At 39.8% G+C, this 21056-nt stretch overlaps 1 protein-coding gene across 2 annotated transcripts in view; it reads right to left on the minus strand.

The window, feature by feature from the left end:
• SCML4 (Scm polycomb group protein like 4) overlaps positions 1-21056 on the minus strand; it is a 218522-nt gene that overhangs the window by 14237 nt on the left and 183229 nt on the right. The gene's annotated exons all lie outside the window — the stretch shown is intronic.

A 21056-nucleotide genomic window follows, 5' to 3' on the forward strand; every position in this document is an offset into this window, starting at 1 on the left:
GATGCATTACAATTCCAACCCCCCAAATACATAAGAATATAACACCTCCTCTGGAGGGGGTGAGAATGTCTTGGGTCTGCATATCCTTCTGGGATTTGGAGTTTTTGCTCACCTCCTGAGGCAAGGAATATTTCTTGGTTTGGGAGGAGAGCCAGACAAAGAGGAGAGTTATTTAACGAAGAGAGAGAACACACAGAGAGGAGGGAGGCAGCAGAGACGATGTCCTCAACCTCACAGCTCTGGGAATACTGGAGAGATGAAAGCTAACATAGCAAGGGGCAAGGTATAATAAGACTTTTTTATTTTATAAAGGGCGCTTGACTGAGTGGCTGGATCGCTGAAACAAAGAAAAGACGAGGAAGGAGTGGCAGCCGTCATCCCCTTCCCTTGCCTTGCTTCAGCCGGACCCAATAAGCAATCACTTCTAAGTACATGCTTTTATTCTGTTAAGGACTACATCTTCCTTATCTAGTCTTGTTTTTCATAAACACCTGTGGTTGACTATGTCCTTTGCATTTCCTTGTGTCTCTTTGTTTATAACATGAGGGCACAGGGTGGCCCTGGGAGCCACATAGGGGAGAGTGACTTTTCCTAGGCCAGGGTTGGGATCCCAACTCTCCTGCCTACTGTTAAGGGTTTGCTCTACCTAAGGAGACACAATCACAAGTCATTCACTACACCTTAAATGGCAGAATTACTACAATAACCTGCTTTTAAATCTACCTTAGTAGACTGCCTGCTTAACATAAGTCCACCTAGTGTTACACACACACACACACACACACACACACACACACACACACACTTAGATCAGACCTGTGATTTTGTTAATATAGAAAACCAAAAGTCAGGAAACTCAACCAATGTAAATTGGCACCTGCTTTGCAACTTAATGGGCAGCTAGGGTGCACCATAGTGCACAGAGTACCAGACCTGGAGTCAGGAAGACTAATCTTCCTGAGTTCAAATCTGGCCTCAGACGCTTATTAGTTGTGTGACCCTGGGTAAGTCACTTAACTTTGTTTGCCTCAGTTTCCTCATCTATAAAATGAGCTGCAGAAGGAAATGGCAAACCACTCCAGTATCTTTGCCAAGAAAACCCCAAATGGGGTCATGAAAACTGAAATAACTGAAAACAACAACTGCAACTTCATAGTTTTTTTCAAAAATTAATTTATTTTTAGCTTTCAACATTCACTTTTATAAGATTTTGAGTTCTAAATTTTCCCACCTCCCTTCCCTCCCCTTTCCCCAAAACAGCATGCAATCTGATATAGGCTATACATGTGCAATCATATTAAACATATTTCTACATCAGTTGTGTTGTGAAAGAAGAATCAGAACAAAAGGGGAAAACCACGAGAAAGAAAAAAACAAAAAAAGAGAAAATAGTATGCTTCAATTTGCTTTCAGACTCCATTGTTCTGCCTCTGGATGTGGATAGCATTTTTCGTCATGAGTCTTTTGGAATTGTCTTAGATCATTGCACTACTGAGAAGAGCTAAGTCTATCAAAGTTGGTCATAGCATTGTTACTGTGTACAACATTCTCCCAGTTCTGCTCACTTCACTCAGCATCAGTGCATACAAGTCTTTACAGGTTTTCTGAAATCTGCCTGTTCATCCTTTCTTATAGAACAATAGTTATCCATCACATCCATATACCACAGCTTGTTCAGCCATTCCCAATTGATGGTCATCCCCTCAATTTCTAATTCTTTGCCATTACAAAAAAATTGCTATAAACGTTTTTGTGTATGTGGGTCCTTTTCCCATTTTTATTATCTCTTTGGGATATAGACCTAAAAGGGGTATTGCTGGATTAAAGGGTATGTATAGTTTTATAGCCCTTTGGGCATAGTAACAAATTGCTCTCCAGAATGGTTGGATCAATTCACAACTGCACCAACAATGCATTATGTTTCAATTTTCCCACATCTTCTCCAACATTTATCATTTTCCTATTTTGTCATGTTAGCCAATCTGATAGGTATGATGTGGCACCTCAGAATTGTTTTAATTTGCATTTCTCTAATCAGTGATTTAGAACATTTTTTCATATAACTATAGATAGTTTTAATTTTTTCATCTGAAAACCACCTGTTCATATCCTTTGATCATGTATCAATTGGGGAATGACTTGTATTCTTATAAATTTGACTCAGTTCTTTACATATTTTTGAAATGAGGCCTTCATCACAGATACTGGTTGTAAAAATTATTTCCCAGTGTTCTGCTTCCCTTCTAATCTTGGTTGCATTGGCTTTGTTTGTGCAAAACCTTTTAAATTTAATGTAATCAAAATCATCTATTTAGCATTTCATATCTCTTTTTTGGTCATAAATTCTTTTGTTCTCCATAGATTTGACAGGTAAACTATTCCTTGCTCTCCTAATTTGTTTATAGTATCACCCTTTATGTCTAAATTGTGTACCCAATTTGACTTTATCTTGGTATATGGTGTAAGATATTGGCAACTTAATAGTCTTAAAGAGTAGCCTGTACCCTAAGAAGTTAAGTGACTTGCCCAAGACCATACAACCAGGGTGTGTGAGCAGCAGGACTTGAATCAGGTTCTTTCTTAATCTGAGACCAGCTCTGTCTCTATTACTTCTCGCCATCTGTCATACTGACACCTACATCCAAAAACATTTTTTTGCATGCTTTCTGTGCTTATCACTGTCAAATAGGAGTAATTATTTATATCAAAGATATTATTATCCCTTTCCATCCAATAGGGAAGGATGGAGGAATTAAGGGTTGAAGGTCAGCCTTCTCTGAAACAGAACATGGACAGTTCCCAGCTGAGGGAAATAATAAGTCCAAGTTTTACCTTAGAATTCCCATGTCATCCCCCACTGGGGTTATATTTCAGGCTTCCACCTACTAATGAAAGGTAGCTTTAGGGGACTGTCCCTAAAGCCTCAGGGAGAAAAGCTGATTAAAGAAAAGGGAAGCAGCATGATTGCCAGCTGCCACAATCCTAAACATCTGGAAAGACAGTTTCCTAGGGCTGCTCCATTTTGGTGGCTCAGAAAATCTTTGGTCTTATATTGATTGAGGGAGGGAGGAGGGTGAAGAAATAAAATATAGAAACAATTTTTAATATAATTGTTAGCATATTCAATGATTTTTCTGAGCCTATTAAATATGAAAGAGACCAAGGATCTAGTGAGGTGAGGTAGAAGTGTGCTCATGTGACTGCCCCCTCTTTTAATAATGGTACTAATTTAATTTTACTAACACTTAATACGAACCTGGAGGCAGCTAGGTGGCTAGGTGTATAGACTACTTGACCTGGAATCAGGGAGACCTGAGCTCAAATCCACCCTCAGACACTTACTAGCTGTGTGATTCTGGGCAAGTCACTTAACCTCTGTTTGCCTTAATCTACTGGAGGAGGAAATGGCAAACTATGCCAGTATTTTTACTAAGAAAAGCCCATGGACAGTACTGGCATATTGTGGTCCACGAGGTCACAAAGAGCCAGACACAACTGAACAAAATAAGTACCTATAAGAGGCAGTTTGGCTTTGAGACAGTGGATAGAATGTTCCGGCAGACTTGAGTTCCAGGCCCTCCCATGACCCATATTGGCTGCCTTACCGTAGATAAGTCACTTAACTTCTCGAGACCTCTAGATCAGTGGTGTCAAACTCAAATAGAAGTGGAGCCACAAAAATCACATGTGAGGATCCCTGGGGCCGTATATTGACTTAGAAAACCACATGTTAACATTATCTGTTTTATCATATTTTTATTTACCTTGTTAATTATTTCCCAATGACTGTGGGTCTCCCTCCTCTGCTGTAAATAATGAAGATTATAAGTTTCAGAGAAGGTGCATCAGCACTGGTAGAATAAGTTTCCCTACCTGGGAGATCCCTGTACAAAAGAAATCGTGGATCCGGTCCTGATCCCTAAATACACACCCATTCTCTTCAGAGCACTGTCTTTGTGCTTGAGGGAGATCCAAAGATAGCTTGTGCTCCTCCATTCCACATCAGCAGGAACTTACAGAAGCAGCCCCGCCAATCGTGTACGTGGGTCCCTACACATCCTCCCAGTGCCGGGCCTGCATCAGCCAGTACAGTGCTATGGGAGTTGAGAGTGGAACCCAGCATCACTAACAAGTGGAATCAGGGAAGTCTTTGTGGAAGAGGAGCCATTTGAACTGGAATTTAGAGGATGAACAGGAATTTAACAGGTGAAGAAAAGAAGAGGGGACGTTCCAAGCATGGAAAGCAGTATGACCAATGACAACGCGGAGATAAGAAAACACATGGCTTGTTCAGGAGACAGGTGGTAGTTCAGCATAGAGAGTTGGTGGAAGGGAATAATACACAATAAAGAAGTTAGAAAGATAGAGTGGTTCTAGAGGGCTTTGAATGCCAGGCAAAAGATTATGGACTTTACTCATTAGACAAGAGGGATTCTCCAGGGAACTGTTTTCATTGAGAACAAAATTGACCTTGTCAGGGATTAGAACTGACTAAGCACCAAGAAGAGGGCTCACAATCTGGGATGGAGACCTGAGAGTCTGGAAGCAACGCAATAGCTTACCAGATTTAGGTTTTCTTGGCAAAGATACTGGAGTGGTTTGCCATTTCCTTCTCATTTTACAGATGAGAAACTGAGGCAAACACGGTTAGGTGACTTGCCCAGGGTCATATAGTTAGTAAGCGTCTGAGTCCAGATTTGAACTCAGGAAGGTGAGTCTTCCTGGTTCCAAGCCCAGTGCTCTAACCATTGCACCACCTAGCTGCCTTAAGGCTGGGACATCCGCAACTAGATCAAGATTACCGGATAGAAGTGAAACAACACACAAAGAGTCCTAGGACCCAGCGAGTAGCAGAATGAATCAATGAAGCATCAACCAAACCAGATTCAGAATCCAAAGCTATGGAAACAGGTAGAAGCAACGGTGAAGCCAGGAGTAGGAACCAGTACATGTCAGAACACTGGGACAAGAGTAATCTCTCTCTGGTTCTCTCTAAGAGTCGACTTAGCGACTTAGTGAGAGCAGCACAATTGGCAGATAAGAATCATCTTGTCAATCTTGTCCTTGTTAAGTCAAGGGGAGCACACCCTAGTCAGCTAGACCTTACTTCCCCTTCCTGGCTTTAGCCTTGTTCCAACCTGTAACCACAGCTATTGGTGACAACTCCGGTTTTGGCTTGCTTCTCATCTATTCATTCTGTTACCAGCTAGGATTAAGTCTGTCCCTGGCATCTTACTTCAGTTGCTAACCATAACATTCTTGTCTTGGAACCAGCATGGTCCAGTGGCAAGAGCACTAGTTTAGGATTCTATCTCTACCCTTTATTTTTTAATTAATTTTTTTTTCAATTAACAAAAATGTATTCCCTCCCATCCCCCAACCCTCAGCATTGTTAAAAAAAAAAGGAAGAAAGAAAAATAAATCCTCATAACAAATATCGCAGAACCAAGCAAAGCAATTCTCACATTGGCCATATCCAAAAAAAATATAATGTCTCATTTTGCTCCATGAATCCATCATCTCTCTGTTAGGAGGTAGGGTTCCTCTGGAAACATGGTTGGTAGAAGCGTTTATCAGAGTTCTTAAGGCCTCCAAAGTTGTTTGTTCTTACAGTGTTGTCATGATTATGGAAATGATTCTCCTTATTTTCCTCACTTCACTCCGCATCAGTTTATATAAGTCTTTCCATATTTCACTGAAACCATCCTTTTCATCATTTCTTGTGGGCATAATAGTATTTCATTACATCCATGTAATGTAATTTGTTTAAGTATACCCTAAATTGAGGTGCATCCCCTTAGTTTGTAATTCTTTGCAATTACAAAACATTACTCTATAGTTGGGTCCTTTTCTTCTTTCTTTGATCTTTTTTGGGGACATAGGCCTTAGTAGTGGTATCACTGGTACCTCCATCACTGATTACCTGTGTAAACTTGGGCCAATCATTTCAACTTCTTGTGCCCCAGTTTCCTCATGAATAAATGAATGAATGAATAAAAGCATTTATTTAGTGCTATGTGCAAAGCACTGTCAGCTAGGCAACTAGATGGCATAGTAGATGGAGCATTGGCCTGGAATCAGGAAGACCTAAGTCACACACTTACTAGCTGTGTGATCCTGGGCAAGTCCCTTAAACTAGGTTTGCCTCAGTTTCCTCAACTGTAGAATGGGGAGAACAACAACATCTACCTCTCAGGACTGCTGTGAGGATCCAAAGAGATAATATTTGTAAAATGCTTAGCACAGCACCTGGCATACAGTAGTAGCTTAATAAATGCTTATTTCCCTTCTTCTTAGATGGTCTCTGAGGTACCTTCCAGCTCTAAGTCTGGGATCCTCTCATATTGATTCTCACTTTACGAATCTCCATCCCCGATTCTTCCCTTTATTTCTGTTTATAGGAAGAGATACTCTTAAAACCATACATGAGATAAAATGACCAAATACAGACTTCAGAAAAACCTGGAAAGACTTAGATGAACTGATGCAGAATGAAATGAGCAGAACCAGAAGAACATTGTACACAGTAACAGCCACACTGTGCGATGACTAATTTTAATAGACTTAGCTCTTCTCAGCAATGCAATGTTCTCAGACAACTCCAAAAGACTCATGATGGAAAATGGTAACCACATCCCGAGAAAGAACTATGGAGTCTGAATGCAGAGCAAGGCATGCTATTTGCTCTTTTTTGTTGTTGTTCCGTTTTGTTTTGTTTCTTCTTTCTCATGGTTCCTCCCATTGGTTCTAATTCTTCTTTACAACATGACTAATGTGAAAATATGTTTAATATGAATGTATATGTAGAGCCTACATCAGATTGCACACCGTCTTGGGAAGGGAGGAGGAGAGGAAGGGAGAGAAAATTTAAAACTCAAAATCTTATGGAAGTGAATGTTGAAAACTAAAAATAAATAAATAAATAAATTTTTAAAAATAAAATAAAATGGCTAAATAGACAAAACACCTAGACCTGTATAAATTACATTCTTTATTAAAAATACAGAAATAATTCTTACAATAATAACAGAAAATATTGCCTTTTTGTGTAACATAAAGGTGAAGATTTGGGATCCTTACATTTAATCACACTTGGGCCTCCATGACACAAGATTGGGAATATACCACCTCAAAAGTAAACAGAGACAATTAAAAAAAAAGTAGTAACAGGGGTAACTCGTTTAATTCAGGCTCATACGTCTGGGCACAATATGCCGCTAGCAGTCACTGTACAAGTAAGTATACATTGAAAACATTCATCTAAATAATAACAGGAATTTACTCAAAGGAATACAAATATTACAAATGGAAAAAAATAAAACACAACAAAAAACAATGAAGAATGAAAAGTCCATCTTGACATAATGCCTGATACAGGATAGAATATTTCTTATAATATGGTACATTATTAAAATAAAAATAGCCAACTCACCCAAGAACAACATATTGCCTTTGGGGGGAGGGTCTGTTTGCTTGTACAGGTAAGAAATTTGTGTGTGAATTTCTCTAGGAATACTGTTTGTATGCTCACCCACATAACTGTGTATAACAAGGGTGCTGCTATCTGTGGGAACAGTGTGTGAAATTGTCGCACCATTAGATGCATGTTATCAGTCCTTTCTGGGTTTTTTTGTTTGTTTTTGTTTTGGGAGATTTTTTTGCAATTAAGAGAACCATGGCCACAGTACCTTTATCAGGTGATTTCCTCAGGACAGACAAGGCTTTATCTCCCGTAATTACCTCCAAATAAGTGTGAAGCATTTGCATTTGAGTTGATTATCTTCTGTCTGGACATTTCGCAAATTGAATATAGTACAGAGTTGCCTAGTGTGATTTTCCCTGTATACTATGATTTCATACAAACACTTCAGGGGAAAAGAAAATTGTTCAAATGGAGGAAAACACTGATTGTATCATGTTCCCAAAGAGTAAAAACTCAATAGCCTATCATTGTCCAGATGGTGGTTTCTACTGTATTCTCACTCCAATGTGAATTTGGCAGATCATTCCATTGTTTTTTTTTTTTTCCACTGAAATTCTGGGTTCCAGTCCTGTCTTGGGCATTTATTGGCTGTGTGACCCTTGGAAAACCTTTAACATCTCAGTGCTCTATGCAATTCTCTATGACTATAAGTTGCAGAAAAGGTGCCAACCTTCATTGGTAGGAGTGTCCTCATCAAAGAGTTCCCTATATCAGTGAAATCACAGGCTCAATCCCCTAACCCTATTCTTATCACCAAATTCCTGCTTTGCAAAAATCAATTGTCATTAAAAAAAAAAAAAGCAAAAGACCTAAAGTCTTATCCCATAAGCTACAAAACCCCAGGGTATTGCTCCTTGGACATTTCTGAAATGAGCCTGGAGTCAGAGGAATGCTCTGGGACTGTAGCAGATCTATACTAAAGAGAATCACCCCAGTAATTAGAGACCTTGCAATAGTACAGATGGGTCCTGGTGAGCCAAGGACCTTCTAATTAGCTAACGGCATACAGACTTATGTCAGACTATCTTTCTATTGGAACCTCAGGCCTAATACACTCATGCAAACACACACACACACACACACACACACACACACACTGCTTGAAAAAGTAAGTATCAGCACCAAGAATACAATTAGCCTGAGCTACAATGACACATAGCTAAGTCAACAGAGAGAGTGGTTGACCCAATTCTTTTCTTTCCAGGACAAGGAAAGATTCTAATTGTCACCCTGCTGTCTAGCCATTTCTTAGAATGCACAGTTCAAAGAAGTGAATAAGAAGAGGAAGAGGTACAGTTGCCACACTCCCTGGTGGACAGAGACCACGGAGCCCCATGGGGAGTGTCTGGCGTCTTGGAGAAGTGGGGCAAAAGGGAGGAGACAAGCTCAGTGAGGCCGCAGTTGAATACAAGCATCTGACAACAACACTATTAGCTTACCAAGTAGAAAACACAACATTTCAGGCCACAGCACTCAGAACCTTGGTGATAAGTTTCTAAATTTAGGAAGAGCTCATCAATCAACTATGACGTTTGAGGTTTCTTGGGCACAGAAGATACAAAACAAAATAATCTACAAATGCACTCAAAGTATAACATCTTTGTATAATGAGATTTTTTTAGGCATATATGACCCATCAGTGATGTGATTCAACCCATTATTCAACACAAGATTCATAGATTTGCTATGTGAAAACTAGGCAAAAATTTCAAAGTATTTGCAGGATGTCATGAGAAAAAAAAATGGGTGTACTGACCAGAGGTAGTCAGTATGGGGAGCTCCAGAATAACTTTCCTGATGCTTATCAGCTCCTTCTCTGAATTCTGTAATCCAAGAATCACCTGAGGGGAGCAAAAGGTTGGGACTTACATAGGGTCCTATAGGCAGTAGACTCAGAGGAGAGACTTGAACCGTCTTCTAGAGTCTGAAGCCAACTCTCTGTCCCCTACACAGCACTGCCTCTCAGCCAGTTAAATGGTATAGTTAATATTCTTTTAACTTAACATAATCGACAGAACAAAAAACTACCCTTCCCCCACCGCTCACAATACCCCAACCTCCCCCCATGCGTACACATACACATTTTCTTTTCTCCAGGGAAGAGAAAGTTTGATATGGAGAAGAAATCTGAGGACATCCTGGTTGATAGTTGATTCAGACCCCCCTTAGAGATGTCAGTTTCCCAGCAGGATCAAAATTATCTAGGCTTTCCTGCTCTGGGAAACTATCATTTAGTCATTTCCGTGGGGATAGGAGGGCAAGGGGGGTGGGGTGTAAAGGTTCTTTCTTGGACATAAGCATGCGACCCAGTTATCGCACAAACCTTAGTTGCAATAGTGAAAGCATAAGAACAAAAACCAGAAAAATAAAAAAGTGACAAATGCTTCTGAGACAAGTGATCATTCCATTCTACGACGAGACCCAGCAACTCTGACTTGACTCTCTCATAACCCATTTCTGCCCTAATCATTCCCTGATCTCTACCAAAATGGAAGCCACTAGTGCTGCCTTTCTAGTTGGGCAATATAGTAGAGCGGAAAGGGTACTGAGCTTGAGAGCCAGAAGACTGGGTACAAGGCCTAGCTCTGCCCCTTGTTAGTTGTGTGACCGGGCAATCGTCATCTGGAAATGGTAATAATACTGCTTGTGTTATGTACTTCAATCAACCAATCAACATTTATTAAGCGCCTACTATGTGCCAGGCACTGTGCTAAGCGCTGAGGATACAAAAAGAGGCAAAAGACAGTCCCTGCCTTCAAGGAGCTTACAATCTAATGCAGGGAAACAATAGGCAAATAAATACATACAAAAAAATGTATATACAGGATAAATAGGAAACAATTAATAGAGGGAAGGCACTAGGATTAAGAGGGGTTGGAAAAAGGATTCCTGTAAAAGATGGCATTTTTGCTGTTGTTGTTCAGTGGTTCATTTGTGTCTGACTCTTCATGACCCCGTGACCATAGCGTACCAATGCTACCCCCGGGGTTTACTCAGCAAAGATATTGGAGCAGTTTGTCATTTCTTTCTCCAGTGAATTATGGCTGGGACTTAAAGGAAGCCAGTGTTGTGTGTGAAAAGTATTTTATAAGCTGTAAAATGCTATATGAATGTGAATTGCTGAGAACTATGGCATCTCTGGAACACAGATTACCATGTGTTTCCAAAGGGGCACCATGTCTTGGAGGATGGAGCCATAGTTAGGAATTTTTGTTATTGATTCAAATTTAGTTGGCAATGAGTGACACAGAAATCAATGCGACTGTAAGTATAGTCATGCAGGGAAAGGCTCTGGCCATCTCCCAGAATCTGGGTCTTATCCCTTGAGGGCTGGAGGAAAAGGTAGCCCCAAGAGAGTTGTAGCAAGGTAACTGGACCTTGGTTGCCTGAGGATGGTTGTGTTTCATAGTATTGTGGACCAGGACAATAAGGCAAGGCCAGGGATGGCAGGCACCATGGTCAAGAGGTCTTCCTGTTGAAAGTGGAAGTTTGCTCTCCCCCTCGGAAGGAAATATCATGTCCTACCCTCAACCCCTAGATGTTGGAGCCCTGAACCAAAACCTGATTCCCCTCGGACTAGTTATGACTCTGCCAGTGGCAGAATACAAGCTGCAGGCTTACGATAACTTGCTCAAGTTTCCCTAGAAGTAGATCAGTTCTAACATTCTGTCTTTAGTAAATCACAAATTCAGCCAATCAACTTTCAGTCTACACAGCCTAACGAAGAGGTAGTTTAAAGAAGAAAAGAAGAAAAGAGGTGAAGGCAAAGAAATAATGTCTTGGGTCAAAATGAGGAAAAGATGTGAAACCCCAAGGAATTTGAACAGAAAGAGACTGAGAACATGATGATAGATGACAGAAGGAAGTAGAGAAACAAAAATGCTAGTCAAGGGTTCCTGATAATTGGACTTCGGTCCGTCAAGTTGAAGTCATTTGTTGACCACCTTGGACGTCGTGAATAAGAGACAAGACTCCATTACCTTCCAGAGCTGGACCTCAGAGGTCATCTAGTCTAACCTCATTTTACAGATGAGGCAGTTGAGGCCCAGAGAGTGACTTGCACAAAGTCTCCTGACTCCAAGATAGTTGCCTCTTTTACAGAGCAACAGGAGGCACAGGTGAGATGTTGAAGAAGAAGGATTTCCAACTCCAGGATTCTAGCATTCCGGGTGTGTGGCTGTAACTAGACTTCTTTATATATACACATGTACTGAATAGTCCCAGGGAGAAATACCAGATACCGTAAAATAATCAAACTCATGAAAAATTCCATAATTCATCTAATAAAAATGACTTGTCCCTCAAAGTACTCACCTTGGGAGTTGATATAATTATTTCAGTGAGGCTGCCAGGACCCTAACATTTGAATCTGTGAGTCACACAAGGGAATCAGTCTCATCACTTTACTGTAGCCATGCTTCATTTTTGGCCCAAATTGAGAACACCCAGCATCATCCTTCCCCTTAATCACCAGACCTTTGGGCCATTACCAAAAATAAAATCACCCCTCCAAGGATGAACATTTTCCTCCACTTGTTATGCAGATAAATTGTCTCAGTCTCCATAGCCAATTCCCAAAAAGAATTTCTAAGAACATTTTAGAAACCAGTTAGGGACTGGACCTTTGATTTCATCGATAAAGAGATTTCCCAGGTGAGTAAACTCCCTTTACTGATACAAATTGGCACCATTTTTTTTTTACCATTTATAGTCTCAAAGAGCTGCCTAAAGCTCTTAACCCAGAGCTTAAACCCAGGTCTTTGGCCACCTCTCTATCTGCTATCTCATGCTGCCTCTTAATGATGTGGAAAAGATGAAAAAACAATCTTCGTTATTTCTAATCTGTGCTCTTAAGGATTTTATATACTCTTCTTTGGGGGAACAGCAGGGTAGGAGATGAAAAAGAATAAGGATTGACGTTTTATCCTCTACCTCTTGTGAGCTACATATTCCCAAGTTTTATATGCTACAAAACTTAAGGCAGTTGTATTGCACAGTAAAGTACAAAGAGAAAAGCAGTGTAGAAGGGACAGTATTTTTTCCCGTGGGCAAAACATAGCATCAAAGAGACTTACTAGCTGTGTGATCCTGAGCAAATTACTGTTTGCCTCAGTTTCCTCAGCTCTAAAATGAGGATAATAGTAGCATCTACCACTCAAAGTTGTTGAGTTGATCAAATGAGATAATATTTGTAAAAAGCAGAGTGGATTTAAACCTGAAATAACTATTTTGTAACGGGAGGAAAGTATTCCAGGTACTAAAGTGGCTTGTGGTTGAAAATGGACATTGTCTAGCCCTGGCACTCTGCTTTCAGTAAGGATTTGTATGAATAAAATTGAGCTCAACCTCATCATAAAGGCTCAGTCCTAAGTATCAGAAACCTACATTCACTCTTGGGTGAGTCAGAATTCAAACCCTTCCAAGAAAGGAGAACATGAGTGAAGGTAAAGGGAAAGGGTTGTTCAGCCACCCTTCCTGCCCCCAGTGGATGGCATGGGCAATCTCCTTCAGGTTGGGCAAGAGTTACCTTACAAATGTCATTATATTGTTTTATCTTTCCTTGCCCTTCCCTTACTTGACTTCAAGAGATTGCATCAGGAGAAATTCTCAGCTTCTGATTCCATCCCCAAATGGAAGAGTTTGTGTGATAACTGCTGCTTTGTAGCAAAGATGAAACTTAGGAGCTATTAAGAAAGAAAAAAGAAAAAAGAAAAGAGCAAACAACAACAACAACAACAAAAAAGAAGACGAAACTAGTGCTTTTTCCTGGGAAAATCTGTAAGACTGGTAGTTTTGCCGAACTTCAGATGTTTGCAGAAGGCACTTACCCCATAATTGGCCAATGGTAACTGAACAAACTGCACAGTCCATCAATGTTTTATTTGTAAAAAATTTGGTTGCTACATCAGATCTTTACACAGCTCTTTCTAAATAGAGCAGTACTCTGAAACGGTGTACACAAACTCTCTACCTCTCCCTTCTTCTGCCCTACATTCTACCTCTGCCAATCCTTTGTAACACACACAGCCTAACTTGGGTTATTGCCTGCTCATAAAAAGAACCTTTTGCAGACACTCTAAAAAGCAGGCTTATGCTTCTATTGTCAATAATAATAATCGGTTTCTTTAAACTAAGTTGGTTACAGAATTAGTGAGGGCAATTAGAAGAGATTGAGTTTCATTCAACATTTTCCAATGTAGTAACAGTTGTAATCAAAGCATAAAATTTTACAGATCCGTAAACCCAAACGTATATACTCATATGTTTATGTGCTTATAGGCAGCTTTACAGCTAGGCTTTAAAAAGTCTCTTGGTTGCCCCCAATTTTTTATGAGCTCACAAAATTTTCACTGCCTTTTTTTTTTTCCATGACAGGGATGCTATATCTGATGGTACAGATCTATCCACATTTCAATTTTTATTGAAAGCTTTCCTTTCGAAGAGCAAAAAAGAGTAGTCTTGGAGGCTGTCTTGAATCTGTTGGCAATCATTAACTCACATGGATTAACTATTAGCTATGGACTATTGGCAAATCCAACTCTATTTGCCATGGACCGATGGCAGACAATTCCAAAAAGCCACTTCCATATTGAACATCTTTGATCTCCATAATGACTCATACACAAAAATGTCATGATTTCTCGTATGAGAAAGAACTTTCCAACTGCTATAGTTATTCCACAGTAGCAAAGTTGCCCTGGTGAAACAGTGAGCTCCTCATTGCTGGAAGTGGTCAAGCAAAGACTGAATCACTATTCCACCAGGGATGTTGTAGAGGGGATTCCAGTCTAGGGTAGGTGTTTAGTCAACTTCTAAGGGCTCTTAACATTTTAAGATTCTATTAGGCAGCTAGGTGGTCTAGTGAATAGAACACTAAGCTTAGAGTCAGAAGACCAGAGTTTGGATCTGGCCTCAGATACATATTAGCTGTGTGACCCTGGGCAAGTCATTTAACCTGTTTGCCTCAGTTTCCTCAACTATAATAGCACCTACCTCTCAGGGATATTGTAAGGATCAAATGAGATATTTGTCAAATGTTTAGCACCATCACTGGCACATAGGAGGTGCTTAATAAATGCTTGTTTCTTTCCTTCCTTTCCATGAGTCTGTGATTTATAGTAGAGAAATGAGCTTCAGTTCAAGGCAGTTTACTTTAATTGACAGTCAATAGGGATCAGTTATCTCATTAGGGTGTTCCAGATTATGGAGCAGCAATGGAGCAATTATCTTGGTGTTTATGATGAATTTTTTATAACCAGTGAGGGCAAGGAGTCCTGGACACCCATTTATATACCCCCTTCTAAGAACCAGCTTATCCAGCTAAAATGAAATAGAATAATTACCTGGTAAATGTGGATTAGAACATGTATTTGTATCATGCAAGCAGAAAGATGTTTGCTTTTGTTAACATAATGTGGTTTGGCTACCCAGGCAACAGCACATTCATCTTTTTGGCTGGACTGATTTATTCTGCTTAGAACTTTGGCTTATTTTCTGGGGTTTGGAAACTCCCAGTGTGGAAACTCCCTCCTTGATCAATGCTAATTAGCTACTCCTTAGTAATTTATGATCTTAAAGAGTTGCCTCCTGGCACACTGAGAGATTAATCACTCATAGGGGCAGAGAGCTAGTTGATTGCTGGTTGGTTATTGGTTGGTTGATTGGTGTCCTTCATTCTTGAAGAGGACCAAAATGTATCAAATGAAGGACTTGAATCCAGGTTTTCCTGACTTCGAAACCACCCCACTAACCCTCTATGCTAGGCTGTCTCTGTCATTATAATATGTGTGTGTGTGTGTGTGTGTGTGTGTGTGTATACATATATAAATTAACACCCTAGCCCTGAGGAATTGTCTCTTCAAATAGGCAATGCATGCAGGAAAGCCATCTTATCAACCATAGGAGTTTATTCTAGACCTGGCTAAAAATGTAAGGAGAGAGTAAAACAAAGTCTCATCTTTATTATTATTATTATTACTACTACTAATAATAATAAATGTGCTTTTGCTTATGCTGATCCTCAGTGAAGGGAGTTTCCTGGAACAATGGTGTGCCAGGATGAGAATGACTCTCTCATGTAGCATGTGTGTAAAGTACATGTATGATAATACCACTGCAGCCACAAAGGAATTTACCACAGGAAGCATCACAGCTGCTGCTGATTAGCATTAGAGCAAATTACACAAAGCAAATTGTTAGCAGACATGTTTCCATAATATTTAACTGGTGGCAATGAATCAATGTGAATCTTTTTCCAGTCAGTGCTAGATTTCCAAAGAATCAGCCTCCAATTATCCATGAAGGAATTGTGGATCAGAGAACTGCCCAACCATCGTAAGGAATGGGACCTAGGGTGCTGGGATTGTCTTATGCTTCCTCCTCTGACAATCATATTGGATTAGAGTGACATATATGAGATTGACTAAGACAAAACTGCCACCTAGTTTGACATTATAAAAAAGGAAACACTGGACAGCTCAAATCTCTGATGTCTGTCCCTGTATCTGTAAGCAGTACCATCTGGAGTATGGATATCTGTGTGCTTGTGATAAAATTATATTAAAACCAATTGGAAAAATAGCACATTTTGTCAATTTGGCATTCTGTAAAAAAAGTTAATAATCTATTCACATTATTTGACTCAGCTCTACTGGACATGGACCCTAAGGAGGTCAAAGATGGAAAGGCTTCACATATAGCTAAATATATGCATACATATATATGTGTGTATGTATATATGTATATATACTTGTATGTAGGTTATCTATTGCATATACATGTATATTGTGTATGTATATGTCAAGCCTGCACAATCTGAGGCCTGTGGGCCGCTTACAGCCCTTGGGCCACTTGTGGCATGCCAAAGGATTTCCTCTATATACAAAGGATGTTTTCCTCTACATTTTCCTCCAGCCACCCCAAAATCCTTTGGTGTGTTATAAGCAGCCTGAGGGCCATAAATGGCATGTTGGCCACAGGTTGTGCAGGCCTGGCATATGTATATAGGTATACATATATGTGCATATATATGTATAGGTGTATAGGTGTATACATGGGCATATATATGTATATGTATGTGTGTATGCATTTGTATATGTATGTAGGCATATGTGTGCATATATGCAGGTATATTGTCTATGTCAGTGTGCACATACCTGTGTGTGCATATATTATATATAAGCACACATATGTACATATATGTCCTCCCGAAATATTAATAGCAGCATTTTTTTGTGTATGAGAAAAAAAAATAACCGGGAAAGAGGCAATAACGGGATAGATAGCAATTAGGGGGTATGTCTTAAAGTCAAGAAGATCTGTGTTCAAGCCCCAACTCTGATGCATACTAGCTAATTGACAGTGAGTAAGTCATGATACTTCTGAATGTCCCAGGCAATTTTCTAAAGCTCTAAATTATAGACATTTATACGAGTTGGGAGAATTTCTTCACTGGTGGTTCTCCACATGGATGACATCACATATCCAAATAAGCAACAACAAAAACTGAAAACAAAGTGGGTATCCATCCATTAAGAGGAATGACTAAAGTGTATGAATATAATGGAATATTATCATATAACTAAAAAATAAAAAGAAAATGAGGAATTCAGAGAAAACTGGGAAGATTTATAGGAAGTGATGCAAAGCAAAGAAAGCAGAACCATGAGAATAGCATGAATGATAATTACAATAGTGCAAAACAAAATAACACCAAAAGTCAACTGAACCCAAATTAAATGCACTGACCAATACTGATTTCCATAGGACAAACAATGAAATAGACCTCCCTCCTTTCAGTACAGAGGGGGATTATGGATGATGAGTGTTGCATATTCTGACAGACACAGTCATCATGTTGGTCAGTTGAGTTAGATACTACCATTTGCTACCTGTGTGACTATGGGCCAGTGACTTTACCTTGCTGGCTTTCAGCGTCTCCACCTGCATGATAAAGAGGTAGCCTAGATAATCTCTAAGGACCCTTCCAGTTCTAAATTCTGTGACCAAGAATCAGAGTGGTACAGTACAAAAGAGTTTTAGATTGGTGATCAGAGGACTTGAGTTTAAATGCTGCCTCAGATATTAGCTATGTGACCCTAGGCAAATAGCTACCTCTCTGAGCCTCACTTTCTTTATCCACAAAATGGGGGTGTAGGACTAGATCCCTTCCAGCTATAATCCTATGGCCCCATCCTTGGTTTAGTACTTTTTTCCAAGTCAAGCATCCTATTGGGTTCTTCTGAGTGGCTTATCCATTTGAATGTCCCAATGAAAGAAAAATCATTGGCAGTGCCATTGAAAGGGAGCACTGGGAGACCCTGTGTTCCTGGAAAGGGTTTCTAGGGCTTTCTACAGCTCTTTGTCTACAACCTGCTTGTTCCTGGAGACCTCTTCTCTAGCAATCACAATAAGTGACATGTGGTATGCGTGGTAGCCTCTCTGTAGACTGCAGAAGCTGGACAAGGGAAAGAAGGGCTCCAGATTGGAGCAGTGCCCAGCAGGGCCAGCCTGGATCAATGTGGCCAGGATAACCAGGGGGAGCCCCATATGTATCCTCTGGGACAAATTCCTTTGACAGCATGGTCTAGTAGGCCTGGCTTCAAATCCCAGCTCCCACCTAGCTATGTGACCCTGGGCAAATCAAAGCCACTCAGCCTGAGATTCATCATCTATAAAATGAGGGGCTCACATCAAACATGAAATTGTATTCTAAAGGCTGGCTGGTTGAAAGGTCTTAAAAGCAGTCTGCCTCAGCATAGCTAAGGTTAATCTGTAAGTTTGATGCTTATTTAAAAGCCAAGTAGCTCGTATATTGAATGCTGCTTACCAAGTCTGTTTCAACGAGAGTTGCAGGAAAAACAGAAAAGGGAGAGAAAACCTCACAGACTTTACCTAAAATCTTTATAAAAAAGAACACTCACACTTATTAAATATTTAAAATGCCCAAGGCAATAGAAATGTCTCTTGATTCCCTTAAAATACATGACAGATTCATGCCATTGGTTCGAAACTCATATACACACCCAGTCACACACACACATGCACATACACATGTACACACACACACCTGTTCTAAATGATGCAAAAATATGTCTTTATTGGCTACAATCTGAAGCAAAGGCTATGGAATGAAATACCAAGCAACCTAATTTGTACAAGCGTGAGGCCTCCACACGGGCTTTCATTTGGAAGAGAATGACATCTGCGGTCTGACTCTATAAAAGCTTGTTCAGTGGAAATAGCCTGACATGTTTTACATGGCAGAGCTATTTAGCTGCCTGGTTTGACAAGACTTTTGAGAGGGGGGAAAATTAATTATAATTGCAATCTTGCTACAATAATTTGGCCTCCTGATTGAATTCCAGTGCAAAAACAGGCTGGGAGGAGTTTGTTCTCGGGTTGGCCTCCTAGATAGTAGGGGTATTTTATAAGCAATGAAAGGATGAAAAGTCCAACATTAAATATCCTCCTTTGGTAGTTTGTGGGGTCCAAAGTAAAGTGGCACCTCTGGTTGTGTGTGGGATTCAATAGGACAATAGGTTCAATTTTCTTTGAAACTGGAGTTAAGCAAAAGCATCCTTTCCCTGATAAAGTAGTGTGGGTGCTATTTTACAAGAATTTTGGACTGATTGTTTATTTTTTGGAAACTGGTTTGCAAGTATATGTGGGCAATGGGGAGGGATAGGGAGAAGTCAGGGGAGGGAAGACATCAAAAGACAATGTGGAGGGACATGGGGGGGATATATATTGAAAGGTATGAAATGAGGTATATGCTTGTGGAAAAGGAATCAAAAGATCAGAGTGCTATCAAGACAATGACACTTAAAAGAAACTAGATTGTCTTGGAATTAACCGGCATTTATGTATAGAGTGCCTTTTTATGTGCACTGAACTGCTTTGACTATGTACAGTGGCATTATAAGGAAATGAATCAACTTCATAAACAGCAGTAATTATTTGGATTTACCAAACCCGCTGGGGATGGACCCCCAAAGCTTTTATTTCTCTGTTCCAATCCTGGTTAAAAAGATTTTTTTTATCTCTGGTAAAAGTTAATAGTCACTGAGGCAAAATGGGGTCCACTTGTAAATTTTGAGCTTCGGGTCATTTTTACAACTGGAAAACTCAAGACTCTCATTGAAGCAAGTTTCTAAAAAGTTTTTCACCTTTCTTTTCCCTTCCATATTTCCAAATCAGTCTTCAGTGAAAGAGAATGTCATGATATGGTTATTTCAGACGTTTACCTGTGAAGCCAATTTCTCCAAGGTTCCCTCATCCATACAGACTTCAGGGTTTTTCCTTGAGTTGAGCATTTTAATGATGTCCAAAGAAATCTTGCCTCCATTATAGGGAGCCAATCTGCTACTTAGATTTGCTCTGGCTCTGAAACTCCTAGGAAAAGCACAAAGCTGGCCATGTCATTGGACTCCTCCACTGCTCTGGATACTCTTTGAGAAAGAGTATGATTCTCTTAGAAAAGATCAAATCACCTTTCTGAAGGATTCAAGCCTTCCAACTCAATGAGAGAAAACCAAGAGGCAGAGAGGGAGGGAAAAAGTATTCACCCTCTCCTGTCCTATTAAATTATAGACTATATCACTCTCCTGTTGGGCACAGCTGTGAAAGTGGTAGAAAATCAATTTTTTGTATCCCTTCATGGTGGGGAGAGAAAACCTATTTGTAAATTGAATCCAACCCTAAATGCCATGTCTGTGTATGTGTCAAAGACTAATAAAATTAGCCACAGTTACAACTACAATCCAGCAAGGATGTTTCTAGGTCAGTTCCTTCTTGGTCCAGAACTTGGTTCAGACTTTATATTTTCCAGTTGACCATCCGTGGCTCCCTCTTTTCAGAGATTTTTTTTTGGTAACAGATTCAAGGAGATCCCTCTAGAAATGGCACCAAAATGGAATACTCTACCAAGTTCAATATGATTTTTAAAAAAAAGTATTTCAATGTGATAAAAGTCTTGTTCTTGATACTTGGCTGTTTCAGTCAGCCAGGTTGTCAGCTAGTCAGTCAACAACAATTAGTGAGCATAAAATAGAATCATTCACTTAGCCTGTTGGCTAATAAGTCAGTCAGTTATCCAGTCATCTAGTCACTCAGGCAAATAGAAAGATAGTCACTCAAATAGACAATCAATCATCAAGTCACTCAGTTACTCAATTAGACAAAGACAAAAAAAAGTCACTCAGACAGTCAGCCAGTTAACAACAATTAGGGATCATTAAACAGAAGGATTCTCTTTGCCTGTTGGTTAATCACTCAGACAGATAGACAGTCAGTCAGCCAGTAAAATTGTCAGTCAATGAGCTAACAATTACTGAACATGAAACAGCACCACTCTGGATTTTGGTATCTTTGCTTTGTTTCATTCTCTGGTTCTGATTGTGGATGGGTTGGTTGGGCTATGAGTCAAATGTACAGGTCAGGTACAATTCAAGAAAACAGCTATTCCCTCACACAACACTGTATAAGAGCAATAGAAGTTAAAATCTTGAAAGTTCATTAAGAGTCTCCCCTCTAGTGGGACAACAAGGTATTTCAGTCAGCAAGAAACCTCTTT

This window comes from Vombatus ursinus, unplaced genomic scaffold (assembly GCF_900497805.2).
Source record: "Vombatus ursinus unplaced genomic scaffold, bare-nosed wombat genome assembly UNPS02000582.1, whole genome shotgun sequence".
NCBI classification, from domain to species: Eukaryota; Metazoa; Chordata; class Mammalia; order Diprotodontia; family Vombatidae; genus Vombatus; species Vombatus ursinus.